The following is a 15,700-nucleotide window of genomic DNA, read 5'->3' as shown; positions in this document are numbered from 1 at the left end:
GCCATCTCCTCAATGAAGACAGGTGATGCCCTAAATTCCTAGATTGAAGAATGCTTGGCATCTTAAATGTGCTCCTCGATCCTTCTCTTTGCCTCTTTCTCCCTCTCCAAGGTGAGGGCGAGATCGACCTCCCCCTGCCCAAGGGCCTCCTAGAGATTTTTGGTCTCAGCCTCTAGTTCTTTAATTTTCGTCCGAGCTATTTGGGCCTTTGTCTCGGCTTTCTTCTCAGTCTCGTGCCTATGCCTCTCTGGCTGAGCAGTCTGACAAGCTAACGAGAACATGGAGCAGCTGCATCTCAAATCGATTAAGTTAGAGAAAAGTTTAAAAGGGAGGAGGGGTGATAGGATAAATGCTATACCTGATGACCTATAGTCAAAGACAGTTTTCTCAAACTAGAAACACTCATCCTGTCCATCTGCTCCAACTCTACTAGAATTATAGAATTCTCAACAGCTTCCCAGACGGCCTTCCAGACTTGAAAAAATAAACTCTCTAGAATGTCATTAGGAAGAGCCTCATCACCGTCAGCCTCCTTAGAAAACTCGACCCAAGCAGAGGTCTTGGAAGGCTGAGACCGCTCGATGATTTCTTTTTGTGAGTCGGCGGGCAAGGTCGAAGTAAGTGCAGATGTAGCCAAAATTGCTCTGATCTTGGAAGAAACTGTTTGGTCGACAGTAGCAGGCTGTCGACAGAGTTCAACAGATTTTGGCTTTTCTTCTCTCGATCTCGGTGGCCTGAGTCTTTCTCTTCTGCAGAAGAGAGGCCTTCAATTTTGCAATATCCTTTGTTGAGGGTTTTATTTCTACAATTATTCAACAAACGTCGGCTTAGAAAGCTATATAATAATATATATGTATAAAAGGGGGAAGAAAGTATAAACGACCCTACTCACTCCTAGGGTCGCTAGAGGAGAGTCCAGTTGAGAAAAGAGATTCACCAAGTAAAAGCTCACCCAGATGAGGATTGTTGCTATCCAGGACATCTTTAAGTCTTTTTTTTCCTCGACACTCAACTCTACAGGCTTCAAGGATGAAGCTTCGATCTGACCCCAATCTGGAAGCCCCCAATCGTCCATCAAAATACAAGAAACAAAAAAAAATGGCTCTTCCATCCATGAATAGACGAAGGAGCACCAGAGACTAGAGAAGAGACATCCCTTTGGGAGGAAACATACAACCAATCGGCATATGGGTATTTTTTTAATGTGAAGAGGGCTCAAAAAGAGAAATTGAAGGTCAGACTCCCGTCCGAGTGCAAAGTACAAGAAACCCTATAATGTATCTAAAGGAGTTTAGAGACACAGTATAGAAAGCAATCCCATAGAACCTAAAAAAGCTCAAAGATGAATGAAAAAATAGAAAATCTAAGATCAGTCTGAAGATTTTTCTCATACATCGCTAATCAACCTAGAGATGGACTGGGGACTCGAGCATTGGAATCAAAAAATTTAAGATGGAACTCCTCCGAAATGTAGTATTGGATTCGGAGCAACTCCAAGTCACCCAAGGTCAGCTCGGTTTGGATCTCTCCAGGTCTGACCGAAGAGTTGATTTTAGACCTAGGGCTTTTTAGACCCTTCATTTTCTTTCACACGGGACCCTCGCTCCCAGAGTTTTTGGAATCCACCATGGAAACAGAAACCCAAAGAGAAGTGAAAGGAAGAAAAAATCAAGAAGGTAAGAGGGACTTACCTTCGAATAAGAGATCTAAAGGAAGTAACTATCTTCCGAGGGCTCTTCGCACGGTGAAAAAAGAAGAAAATCTATCTGTAAGAGCTTTGGAGTAAGAAAAATGGCAAAGAGAGAAAAGATTTTATCAAAATTAGCAGAAAAAAAATAAAACAAAGGAAGCTGCCCCTTTAAATAGAAGGGTGCACATCTCTCGGAGGACGTCAAGTTGGTACGAATTTCTGAAACAGACCATGCATCAAGTCTTCATTAGCTCAAGCTAGTTGATGGTCTTCACATTCAATGCGTCTCAGCAGAGAAGAGCAGCGTCCGCACATATTTTAAAAATTTCATCATTAGTTTGGTAATTTTTTTCATCTAAAAAATCATGCGCAAACATTTGGTATAAAAAGCTCTTCACCTTTTCGGCCATTCAAAAATGTCAAGATAAATACTCCCATAGCCTGACAGAGCTCGGACTAGGGAGTAGGGGGGTATCTGTTAGGAGTAATTTGAAATGGACTAGTGATGTATGAAAATTCAAGCCCATTGTGATCCATCGAATTCATATCAGTGCCTTTCAAGCGGCCTAATTGTTGTGGTTTGTCTGACCTCAGTCGACAAGTATCTGTCCTAATTCATAGTTGGAGGCTATTCTGTCTGATCTTTCGTTGATGTGTTCTTGATCCGAATCCTTGGGAGGAAAAGATTTGGCCCAACCTTTGGTCGGCATGTCACACTCTCTGATCTCTCCTCTAAAACAGATTGATCAAGCTCAGGTCCAAAAGGCAAGCATCAACTGACCATAGCTGTCAATGCTATTTGGCCATAGCTGTCAATGCTATATAGACGTAACCATCTTATCTTGAGAATCTTCCAGGTATAACCGTCTAATTTTGAGAATCACAATTAAATAACCGCATTAGATTTGACCAGTCTGTCTACTAAAAATGGTTACACAGCCATTTCCTCTATAAATACTCAAATCTCGAGGACTTAGGTAAGTAATCCATCTCAGAGAGCTAAAATTCTGCTTCTCTGTTTGTGCATTCTGACTTGAAAGTTGGAGGGTCGTCGTTGGAGCACAATCCTTCGGCTCGGATTTTTTTGCAGGTTGCTCCAGCACTGTGCTTCTCGATTTTCTGACGTTAATCAAAAACAAACTGCAACATGGTCCAATTGTGAAGTGCACAAGGGAAGGTGAATCCTTCTTTTGTGCGCAAGAGCCAACCCCTACCCAACATTGCCATTACTAAAAAGAGCCAACTCGGGCGCAGCTCCATTCGTCTCAAAGGGTACAGCCTTCACACACTCACATCAGTACTTTTAGGGATCATGGATGCAAGGCCAGTATCTGTCAACCTTCTTTTTAGGAGAGCAACACTCTTCATCATGGACCTTCCCTCTTTATACGCAGCCTCTTATATGGATGCAACATAGGTGCGAGTGGATTCATGACCCTTTTTGTTTGCCGATGGGGGGGGTAAGGCAAGCCAATAAGATGCAAGACGGAAAAAGGGATTCTGTTTTATAGAGAAAAATCATGGATTGGAGGTTCTTTGACCAACATTGTCTGCCCACTTTCTTAATAAAATTTGTGTGGAAGAAGATGGATTGCTAGTGGAAGATCGGCATGATGATTGAGTTGGTGGCCATATCTTACTTTATTTGAAAAAAAAAAAAAAAGATGAAGCAAAAACTTATGTTACCTCTTTTCCTAGAATGATTTGTGCTTCAAACACTGGACACTACCAAGAACAAAGGAGACAGCTTCTTTGTGGCCACAAACCTTAATTGAGCCTACGTCACTTGACTGAACTTGTAGGAAAGATAAGGGCCAAGATACTACTTTTCCTGATGCTGCCGGTAACCGGTTAGGATGGCTAAATTGAGTGCACTAAACTAGGGTTGTAATCGAGCCTTATATCCAAGTCGAATAGCTAGAAGCTCGAACTCGATTTGATTTAAAATATTTAGATTCAAAATTTGATTTAAGATTAATCAAGCTTTATATCCAATTCAAATTCGATTCAATAAAAAAAACAAACAATATTTGAGATCTACTCGGCTCAACTCGAATGGCAACCAAGCTGTACTCGAGCTTGAATTCAAACCTTATCATTATTAAAAAATATAGTTAAAATAAAATTACATATATTATATTTTAAAATATTTTAAAAATATAAATTAATATATATATTATAAATAAAATAATATTATTAAAAATAAATATACTCAACTAAGCTCATAAGCTTTCGAGCCGAGTATTTTGGTACTCGAGCTTAGCTCAATAAATTATTCGAGGTCCATAGTAGTTGATGGAGTTGAATTTGTATCCAAGTCGAGCTTAAGCAGCTCGTCTCCTTGGCTCATGCTAGTCTAAATGGCTTAAAAACTTAGGCTTATTTATATTGAATGATTGATTTACTTGAGTTGATCCACAAACTTTGGTCCATTTTTTGGCTCTTTCAGCTCTAGATCAAGCAAACCTGCAAACGACTGTTTCACCCATTTTTCTCAGGAAAACAAAAGAAAAATATTTATACTTAGTCCCCTTTAAGAGGGATCACATGGGAATGGCTCAAAACTATTACGTTCCCCCCGTATGTTCTTCAACGCCGTTTCTCTGATTTGCCGTGAATGCCATGAAAAGGTCCCCTACAATCCAAGCAAACCCCAGTTTTTAACTTTTGATCCACATTTAAATGGGCTGGGCCCAAACATGGGTCTAACAGTATACACATTGTCTCTTGCTAGATAAAGGACACAGTTTGGGCGAATTACAGGAAATTAAGCCTATGACAGCCTCAGGGGCACACCCTTTGGAAGTTGGCTCAAGGTTAGCTCAAAAAAGGATACAAGGGATGTCAACTGGTCAATATTACATCCTAATTTAATTTTTTTTTTTTTTTTGGTGTTCAGTCGTTGCTTGGGGCCCGTTACTGATATTGCCTTATGAGTCTTGGTACACTTTTCTTATTAGCCACATCGTTAGGCTATATATTAAGGTACATATTGTTGTAGCAGAGAATGCAAGATATAGGGATTTCTTCTTCTTCCTTTGTTTCAACATGGCCTATCGAGAATTTTGAATATGGTCATGGTTAATGTCGCCGTAGCGAGCTACAAACGCATGACAAATAGCTTCTGTTTAACTCCATTACATTCATTCATGTATTGTGTTCATTTCTCATGCTGTCATGCAGAACACGGATTACATGATGATACTAGCTTGTCTTGTTCTTGAGAGAAACAGCGGTAGCTTCTCCAAAACCATGATAGTTTTGGTAGCTCAACATTCCTGGTGTTACTCTTGGGCATCAAGCACAGTTCGGTCGGGTGAAATTTGAACAGGATTTGTTGGACAACATGTGAGGGTGGACAGGAAAATTTAAGCTTACACAACACAAATTTAGCCCACTCGCACATCTCTGGAAGGCCCAGAGGTCTTAGATCTGTTAATTGGCATACCTCTTCCTATGGAGATCTCCTGGGTTCAGAAGTATATTTGAAACCAGGCTCTTGCCTTTCCACTGTACTCCTGGAAAAGTAAAAAGCTAAACCATTGGAAGATTAACCTGCGTGCATCTTATCAGACAACAAAAGTAATCATAAAATCATCAATGGAGTCATGTTTTAGCAGAGAGATGAAATAGATCCTCATCACAAATTAAATGCACGAGAGTCATTCAAAGGGATCTTATTGCTAGGCTAGAATATAGATTAATGAGTTATTTTTCATGACTGGCGCAAGTACTACTGGAATTAACGCAATCTCTTCAGTACTGTGTCAATGATAAAAGATCTCATGTTGTGGTGTGTGATGTTGTCTTCATGTTCTTAAACTATCTATGAAGGTTAGGATTTTAGCGAGCTCTTCCGTACTAGATCCATGACAAAAGAAAACACCAAGCTTTGGTGGGATTAACTATGCATAATTTGGACCCCCCATATTGTTTCATGGGTGGGTGTGTGATGTTGTCTTCATGTCCTTAAACTATCTATGGAGGTTAAGATTTTAGTAATTTAGATATTTTGTGATCAGCAGGCTAGTTTTCTCTGGAGGATGACATATACATGAAACCATCATATATCTGTTCGCCTAGGAATTTTCGCTTTGCTTAGCAACCTGCTTTCCAACTTCTCTGGCAGCATGACGATGGATGAGGGTTTGTTCTTCCTCATGGCCGACCGTAATAATTTCATCTCACAAGCATAAAGTTGTTTATGATAAAGAAATTAATTCCTACTGGCAATATTAACTCGCTTGGGGCTCAACTTACCACCAATGTCCTCATTAATTTTTAGTGTATGAGGTTCTGAAAAAAGGTTCAGAAATTGTTCCAGCATTTTGTTGGAGCTTATAGTAACTATATATCGTGTATTATTTGCCTTATTGACAACAGATCTAAGCCTTTTTTATTTCGAAAAAGGCTTGGTTAACATTATGCAGAAAGAATCAAATGAGAAGAAAGTATCCAACATTACATAATGCAATGCGATTACGTATGTTGTTTGGCTGCTTCTTTTGGTCCCACATTTTTATATAACTCAAGAATTTTTGACAAAAAAGGTTGATAAACTAGTGATAACTAGAAGCCGGTGACAAGGCATCTTCGTATAAGATAACAAGACATTCAAGCACCTTCAATCAATTACCATGTCTGGGTATTGTCCATTGTAACAATAAATAACTTGTAGTGATTTTCTTTTTATTTTTTTTTGCTTTCTTTTTCATTTTTTTAAGGCCAAAGTAATGAGAAATTTTATCATCATGGTTGTTTGCCCTTCTTATTGGAACACCAATGATTTTTGACCATTCAAACGAGACTTTCCAAGTGCACAAAACCCAACAAAACAGTCTCATTACCTTAAGATATCGAGGTTAATCATGGTCATCATTTTGATAACTCCACTTATGCCTATCAATAATCAAGGAGTGACATGCTTTTTAAAGGTTAATCATAGTCCTTTGTGTTGGACCAGCATGGAGCAAGTGAACAAGTCTTTGCTCTTTCATGATGTGTGTTGGCTGGACAAGGAGCCGGCTCCTTTCCATGTCAAGGCTCAGAAATGAAGAACCAAATGATAAAAAGTGTAAGCATTGGTTGTCTTGTAATAGCGTTGGAGGAAATAGTGGTGGGGTGGGCTAGGGCAGCTTCTCTACCTTCAGTCGGTCAAGAAAGCCAGTGACACTTAAAGAATTTAATGAGCAAAATACCGACTCATGACGCCAATATAGAAGGACCTTATAGGAGGAATTTTGCAAAACTAACGACTTGGGGGATTTAGGCATGCTATGTTGTGGAGAAATGGTGGGAGGCTTTGTTAAGTAAGATATTTGGAAGAATAGTCATGGAACCTGTCTGCCTTTTGGCTGAGTTCTGAAGGCTAAATACCATTTCAATGGAGATTGGAGATATTATGTGATGCCAGGCAGTGCTTCAGTAGTTTGGAAGGAGAATAGCGCAGCTTCAAAATTGATTTGTGATAGTTTTATTTGGTCTATTGGTCAAGACAATTCAATTAATGGTGAAGGTGATCCTTGGTTCCCTTGTGAGACAATCTCAGATTCCCTTGTGTCGTAACATTGATTTGCTTGAATCCAATCCAAGTGTCAACTTCTTCATAGCAAGAGAAGGTGAGTGGAACAATGATTTGGTCCCTCAATGCTTCCTACTCCCAACAGCTGATCAAATTGAGCAAACTCCACCGGCCGAACAAGGAGGAGATGATATCTTATGCTGGAGAGAGATGATATCTCTTCTATTCATGATGTAGTTCCCATCCAGAAGGCTTGGAGCATTGTTTCTTCCAATGTATGATAGCTTCAGTGCATGGCAGTTAATTTGACACCCTGTTTTGTCTCGCATTCAAACTCCTATCAAATTGTGCATTATTTGTTGCGAACAAAGGACTCCAGACAAACTATCAGAGCTCAATCACTATGAACCTATGTGATTTGGTCAATTTGGAAGGCGAGAAACAAGCAGGTTTTTTAGAACTGAATTATGAATGCAAATGAAATATTAAACAGAGACTAGTCTCGCAAGTGAATTTTATAGATACTTGAATGGAAAAGTATTGAATGATTCTGGTATCTGGGGAGGCCAAATGTTGTGGGAATTTGCAGATCAATCTCAACAAACTTTTGTTGGTTGGTCGCCCCTACAACCAGATTATCTCAGAGTAAACTTTGTTGGTTCTGTTCGTCCAGATACAGGATGATGATTTTGTTATTAGAAATGAGAATGGGCAAACACTTCTTGCTGCTCCGATCACCATTTGGACGGCCTTGGTTCCAAGTGTAGAGCTATTGGTGGCTTGGAATCGATTGAGAATTACAGTAATGAATTTTCGAAACGACAAAATCGTTGTAGAAGCAGACTTAAACACCGTGGTGACATGGATTAATGGCCATGACTCTTCTCAGCATCTTGCACGTTGACATATAAGGATTCTTTGTGTTACAGTATCAAACTTCTCTTGTCGGAATACCTTGAGGGGAGCTAACGGGGAAGTAGAATTTTTTTTTTTTTTTTTTTTTTGCCACTTTCGCAGGCTTCGAGCACTCAGAAGCTCTTTGAACCAACAGTTATCTCTCGCATCTTGCTTTCTTCATTAGAGTGGATGCTGCTGGAGTTGGATTCTTAAGACTATAGTTAATATCTTCACTCCTTGTTACCCAAAAAACAAAAAGGGGGTCACTTAATTACGTTTATTTGTGATGGCCAGGTCCGGCCCATCATCGAGTCAGCCCACATCCACAACCAAAAAGGAAAAAAAAAAGAAAGCTGGAAGAAGACTCTAACGAATCCCAGAAAGAATGGGGGGTCTTAGGGCCGTGGGGACCTTAGGGCTCTCTATAAATAGAGCCCTTTTCCCCCTATGGCTCTCCATTGGCGAGCAATTCTCTTTTCTCTCTTTTTTCCCTTTGGATTTGAATCATCTCATCATTATGTCTGTTAGAAATTGGGGCTAGAGATGCCACTAGAGCCAAGGAAAAAGCTCCTATCTTTCTTCTCTCTCTTCCTCTTCTTCTATGGCCTTGGGCACCATTGCTGGCTATCGACTTTGGCAAAAATCAATGAAAATAAGAATCCCTTGTTTTTGTCATTGTTTTTCTCTTTCTCCTCTACCTCCACGGCTAACAATCATCACCGAGGACTTCAGCCTTCCTTTTGCATTGAGCCATGGCTAATGCTGGGCCCCAGCCATCGGCAAGTGGGCTAAGATCCAAGGATGACTAAGAAAAGGATCTCAGTTTGGCCTTATTTTTATGCCTTTTTAATGATTGGTTATTTGCCATCGCCTCCCCTATTCTACCACTATCGGCTATTTGTTGGCTGCATCACTATCACCCTATTAGACCACCCAACTAACACCCTCTGTCCTCCCTGTTCGGCCAAAGAAGGGTAGAGGAAAAGAAAAAAAAAAAAAAAGAGAGACCAACCTCTTTCTCTCTCTTATATCTCTCTCCCTCTTCTCTCTCTAAGACGATCTATGGATCCCTTATTTTTGAGTTTTTCTTTATTTTCTACTAGTCAGCTATAACCACCAGCTACCACCACCATCATCCATTGGCAGTGCATCCTGGCATGACCCCTAATGATCTTGATCTTGGTTTCCTTTTCTAGAAGAGATGAAAACTCTCTCTTTTTCTCTTTCTTATTTTCTTTCCCTTCATCCACTTTTTCTCTTAGAAGATCTATGAATTCTAGTATGGAGTCCTATCTCTCTATCTTGTAAGCCCATTTTAAACCTCGATTCGGAGGCCTTGAACTGCCCTAGTGCCCGAGTAACTTCTTGGACCAACTGCTTAGCCAACAGTCCTCTTTTCTTATGATTTAATTTTATTAAATTAATCAAAAGAAGTTAATTATGTTTTTAATATTTTAAATATGAGTTGCCAATTCTCCTAATGAAATTTGAGGATATATAGTAGAGGAAGTAAGTAAATCTTATGCGCCTTATCAAATTATTATGTTTTTCATGCATATGACTTATTGTTGATGAAATCATAATTTTTATAAAATAAAGGATCGTTATATGTGAAATGAAAAAGTATGTTTTCTTATGACAAGTGATTCGATGAATATATTTTATGAAATTAGTATATTTATGAAGCATCAATTTTATTATTTTTTTTACCTATATGTATGTATGTTTTAGAAAAAAAATTAAAATTTTTAAAGACTCGTGGATAGCTATATAAGAAGTTCTAGAATTGAAGAAAATCGACATCCAAAGCTAGCATCCAAAATGAACATAGATCCTATCCGTAGGTATAAGGTTGGTATATGAAATAAGAATTCTGTCGATTAAGAACACTAGTCCTATCATGAGTATGAAGTTACTATAGCATAAATATCTGAGCAATATTTTAAAATATGATAATAAATATATGACAAGAATGACTTATGAATTATACTTATAAATGTTCATGATTTTATGTATGCATGATTATCTTTATGACTCATTTTATTATACTGCTCTATAAAATACTCTATTTTTATAATTCTGTTATTTTTATAATGAAGCATTATCATAAAAAAATTTATGTTTGATTCAATAAGAAAATATAAGATTTACTTACTAAGCTAGGATAGCCCATTTCCTTTTTATTTTTCTTTTGTCAGAGGAATAATACTATTAGCAATAATGAAGGATCCAGACTTGAGGGTCCATACTAGTAAGCTTGAAAATTTTGTAGCTAGTGTTAGTTTATTGGATGATTACGAACTTATAGTTACTATTTATAAATTTTGAGATATGGTTTGATATTTAATTTTAAATTTAGATTTTTCAAACCAGTCTTAGTTTATTTACTCAATGAATGATTGGAATTTATCTCTTTATTATATTTTATTTATGATAAATCTTTTATTTTATTAATATTATGATTGATTGGTCTTGTGTGATAATAGATTGCATCCCTCAATAGTATGGTCATATTATGTTCTGGATTTAGGGCATAACATTATTAGTGCGAGCTAGTTTTTCTCCTAACAATTTAAGCTTTTGGTCTGTAAATCTATGACAAATAGTATCAAACTAGGCCTATTATATATCGCAACTTTTATTAGTCATGTGGACCCTTCACCGAGGTATACCAAGATTGAGAAGGACCTAGGGCATGGGTGGATGCCCTTCTCTTGACAAGGACATCGTAAGATTTTTTTGATGGAAATGGGAGGCATTACCACCCTAGTTTATTAAAGTATGAGGAGAGGTTACATAAAAGTGCCGATGGAGATTGGTTGACTTGTGTCAACCAGCAAATTAAAGAGAAGTAATAAGGGACTAAAAACAAACTTGAGACTAAAAACAGACTTGAGACAAAATTGAAGATAGATGAGAAACTTGAGATCTATTCGTGATTTGCAGATGTTTTAGTAGCTCGATGAACAGAATTTACTTCAATTGCTGTATGATTTTTTGAATGCTCTATTTTGATCTTCCCTCAATGACCGAAGTCCAGCTTTCCAACGTCTGATGGATTCTTGGCATTGGGCACTTGCTGAAAGGGCTTTATAGTTAGAAAGTCTTCTATTTCTTTCTTTCCAGATCAACCAGTAGGTAGTTGAGGCTATTACATCTCAGGCTTATTTGGTGATTCTGATTGGGAGATGTTCACGCCAGCCTTCCCAGAGGTCTTCAACTGTTAGAGGTGTAAATTGGATGTCAAGCTTGGAAGTGAGATTCCGCCAAATAGTTGCAGCATATGTGCATGAAATAAAGAGATGACTTATGGATTCAGGTAATGTGCAACACATTGGGTAGTCGTGTGTCGTTTGAACTTTTCTTCTCTGAAGTATTTCTGCTATTAGGATTTTATTTTGAGGTAAAAGCCAAGTGAAGACCTTTGTTTTCTCCAGAACGGGGGTACTCCACTTCTTCTTGGCATAAGATGACCGAATGCCGCCATTGCTTAGGAATTGATAACATTCTCTGACGGTAAAACATCCACTAGTGCTCTATTTCCATTTTGCTTTGTTTGGTTGCTCTAAAAGATTTATGTTATCAGTACAGCTTCTGAAACTTTGGAGGGTTGCTTCCATGAGCTGGCTACATCCTCCGTGAAAATGCCTTCCCTCTTCCAAATTATTTTGAATTCATGAACTGACAAGTTTGGGAGAGTGGTCAAGTGGAATAGTATCGGATGACTGCATTTTAGTGGCACTCCTCTTAACGATTGATCATGCCAGAAGGAAATATTTTTTCCATTTTCTAGTTCAAATTGAATGCTCTGATATAAGAATTTTCCCACTTTCACTACATTTTTCCAGACCGTAGATGCTTGTTTCAAGATCCTCCCTTCCGGTCGACTTGGGAGGTTGTTCTGATAGTGCAAGTTTCAAATCAGAATCCTCCACAGCTTGTTGTGTCTTGATAAAATCTCCACCATCATTTTTGGAGTAGACACATCTTTAGGAGTTTGAGGTTTATAACTCCCAGTCCTCCAGAAAGTTTGGGTCTAAAAACCTGATTCCAATTTACCAGACTGTGAATACCTTTGCAGTAATTTTTTCCCCTCATAGAAAGCTCCTTCATTTCTTGTTGATTCTATCTAGCTAAACTTCTTGCGGAATTAGTAATGAAGACATCTAGTAGGGTATTGCGCTAAGAACATAATTTACAAGGGTTAATCGTCCTCCTAGGGAGAGAACCTTATCTTTTCAGGTTGCTGAAGGTTTATGGTGATCGAGTGGTAAGCCCAGGCAAGTGGTTGGTAGTGTTGATCAGTTGTAGCCAATGATTTGGCGAAGACCTTACTTTCAGCATCAGAGATTTCCAAGGTGAAAAGATTGGATTTTTAAAAATTGTTATAGTCCAACATTGACTAATAAAAAGAGATGCCACACAGGCTTATTAGTCTAGGCCTGTCCTCCAAACAGTTTTAAGTTTTTGATTTATGAATTTGTGATATTGTTCCAATGCCTTAGATTCTGATGATATAACTTTAACCTAGGTCATGTCCATCCTCAAAAACGTAGCCTCCCCAACATGGAGACCCCAACTAGAGCTAGCCTTACCTCCTAGTTCGGGTCCTCGTCGCCTAAGCCTCCTACCTTTGCCTGATGCCATGCCCTTCACTACCATTCCCTCAACCTAGGCACATGATCATGACTAAGCTCACGGTTTCTGTAGATCTCACCCCATGGCACCACTTTAGCTTCTCCAACTCCAATAACGCCATCTCGATCGACTTTGGCATTACCCATTGCATGCAGTGGCCGAAGGTCATCGGGAGCTCACCAAGTGACCGAGAGGGTCACCCAGGTTCTAGTGCTTCCCTTGATAACTCGATTGAGGAGGCTGGCCTAAGGCTAGCCAATTTTGCCAGGTTTAGAGACATTCTATTCAAGTTCCATGTGATTAAGGCCAATTCAGCAAACATTGGTTATAGTATTAATACCCCATTGAACTTTCGCAAGGAATTGGCATCGGATCAATCGGATCCGTCATCACTAAGGCTAGGATAGAGCTGGCTACGATACTTGCCGGAGGCGTTGGAGGGACTACTTGGGACCCATCATCGAGAGATCGCTTCTTAGACTTCATACGTGGACATAACCCTCTCTGATTGTGATGGCAACCAATGATGATTCCGACTTGGACACCTCAAGCCTCACATCCTTGGCAAGCTCCAAATATCTACCGATACCATTTGATGTCCTTGAGGCCTTCGTGCCCAAGGACAGCCCCCCAAAGGATGGAGAGTACAAGGCGGGCAGAAGATTGAGAACATCATAGCATTTGAGGGTGGCCAAAGGCTAGAGAGGCTCGAGTCAGTGCTTGGTTCATGCAACCAATAAAGAGCGCAAAATTCAAAGCATTGCGTTCGATGACAAGGCTATGAAGGCGGTGAAGCTTTTTTTGGACTGAGAGTGCAAGTGGGTGGGGTATGAAGAAAGAAATGTTGGTGCTCACATGGAAGTGTCATCTCAGTATTCACCACAGCTTGGGTCCCAGATGGATTAGATGAATAAAAGGGCTTGTCTCTTGAAATGGGAAAGATAGAGAGCTTGGCATCTCTATGTGGTCCAATGCAAGGGCCGTGACGAAAATGGTGCAGGCTTTGCCTATGGGTAGAGGGACAGAGTTCAACGGCCAGGTTTGTTTGTTATGTGACAAGGCAGGCCAGATTTGCTTGCACAACTATTATCCTTTTTTGTCATCCTGGTCACCGACATCCTCTTTGGGGAGCCAAGACACCCGCAAGTGATTGGTCCCCAAATTTATGTATTAACCCCTGCGTGTGAATAAATTAATGGCCGCAAGTCTATTTGAAATTGGAGAACATGGAGGCCATCGGCTCGGTTTATAGACTGGCCCAGGTGACAACATTGACCTGGTTTTTTGTCTCCTTAAGGAAGCAATCGGTCAGTTTCAAACTATAATTATGATCGCGATGATTGATGGATTGCACGGAGTTCAAGTATATATTTGGCTTTGGTGATGAGAAAGCTAGGTTAACAGTCATTATAAACTTTGTCGACTAAATGCTCTATGTATTAAACTAAAAACTTTCTTTTATTGTTGATGAAATCCTTTCCATTTTAAAGTTTTTTTTTTTTTTTTGAGGAAAGAAAACCAATGCCGCTTTCCTGAGTCGATGAGACAGTTCATACGAGCCACGCCGGAGAAGAAGAAATGGAAGCTTTGACCGGGCAATGGATGGTGGGAACTGGCGGCTCGGGCACTTCGAGAAGCTCAGATTCGGGCCAGGTTGCTAGGTTGTGGCGGGGGCCGGCCCTTTTCTTTCTTTCGTTCTTTCTTTTTTCTTTGTTTTTTTTTTTTTTTTTAAATGTAAAGAGAGGCAGCATAATCACCACCCAACTTTTATTGGGCTTTTCTTTCCTTCATCACTTCTTGTTCGTCTCCTTTCCTTTTTCCGTCTGCCCTTTCTTTTTCTGATTCTTTCTGTTTGTTTTCTGTGGCCCACTATGCTTCGCAACATCTCATTTTCTTAATCGCGTGATGGTTCTTGTCGCATCAATTTTTTTTTTAAAAAAAAATTTGACAAGAGATGAAAATCACCAAAGCAAGTCCAATTAGTAGTTCTCAGGGATTTGCTTGATTAGGGTCTGGATGTGCTTCTAAGGATCTTATTACCTATTTTTCCAGGCAAATGGCATGTAGGTTGAATTATTAGACCTAAAGTAGGGCTTTTGGCTTAAATTTGGGTTCAGTTCAGATAATTTCCTTGTTGAAATCCAATCCAATAGATATTTCTGGACAATTGGACAAGTGATTTAATAATATAAGTTGTTATTTGATTATCATTCTATGATAATAATCAATATATAACAAGAATAATAATTGTTATTTTCACTGTTTAATCGTATAACAGATTAATTGGTAATTCAAGTAGTTATGCAAGTATAAAAAATTATTTTCATCCAGCCAACGGAAACAGGATCAAATATTGATTTTTTGTTTTTATTACTAGAACAAATAAGGTTGGATGTAACGACCATTATTTTATTACCAAATAAACAAAGCTAGGATGAAATGACAAATAATGCGGATTATTTCTGTCATGAAGAAAATTGATGGACAGCTTCATAAGAGGCTTTGAGGATACTGCTTACAGCATTATTAAACGCCGCACTGAGGCATGGGAATGTTTGTCAATTGGATCATACTCTCTTTAGGAAAAGAAAGCATGTTACTTTTTTTAAAAAAAAAAAAAAAACATGATACGCTACTAAACAATTAAAAATAAGATGATGTTAAAATGGATCTAGATGAAATTAAAGTAGAATAAAAAGATTCAATAAAATAAAGATAGAAAAATATAGCAAAGATTCCGCGATAGATCTGCAGTCACATATGAGGATTGAGCAAAGATTCTACTACAATACAAGAAAAAAAAAAATAAAGTATAAGAACAGTGCCGCCTCTTAACAAATCTTAACCCCAACACATCTTCTCCATGATATTTTTCTAAAACAAAACAAAAGAAGATATCTTTGCTTGCCTTAACATGTAGCATATAGTTAATAAACTTATGGCCAGCCAACAAC

General features: G+C 38.7%; 1 pseudogene; it reads left to right on the top strand.

Annotated features, from left to right (window-relative positions):
* The first annotated feature begins 12,597 nt into the window (after positions 1–12,597).
* On the top strand, positions 12,598–13,660 carry LOC140858763 (scarecrow-like protein 32; annotated as a pseudogene).
* Positions 13,661–15,700: the final 2,040 nt, after the last annotated feature.

Source organism: Elaeis guineensis, chromosome 6, assembly GCF_000442705.2.
Source record: "Elaeis guineensis isolate ETL-2024a chromosome 6, EG11, whole genome shotgun sequence".
In the NCBI taxonomy this organism is placed as follows: Eukaryota; Viridiplantae; Streptophyta; class Magnoliopsida; order Arecales; family Arecaceae; genus Elaeis; species Elaeis guineensis.
The sequence above is the reverse complement of the archived record's forward strand: the minus strand, read 5'-3'. Positions and strand labels throughout refer to the sequence as shown.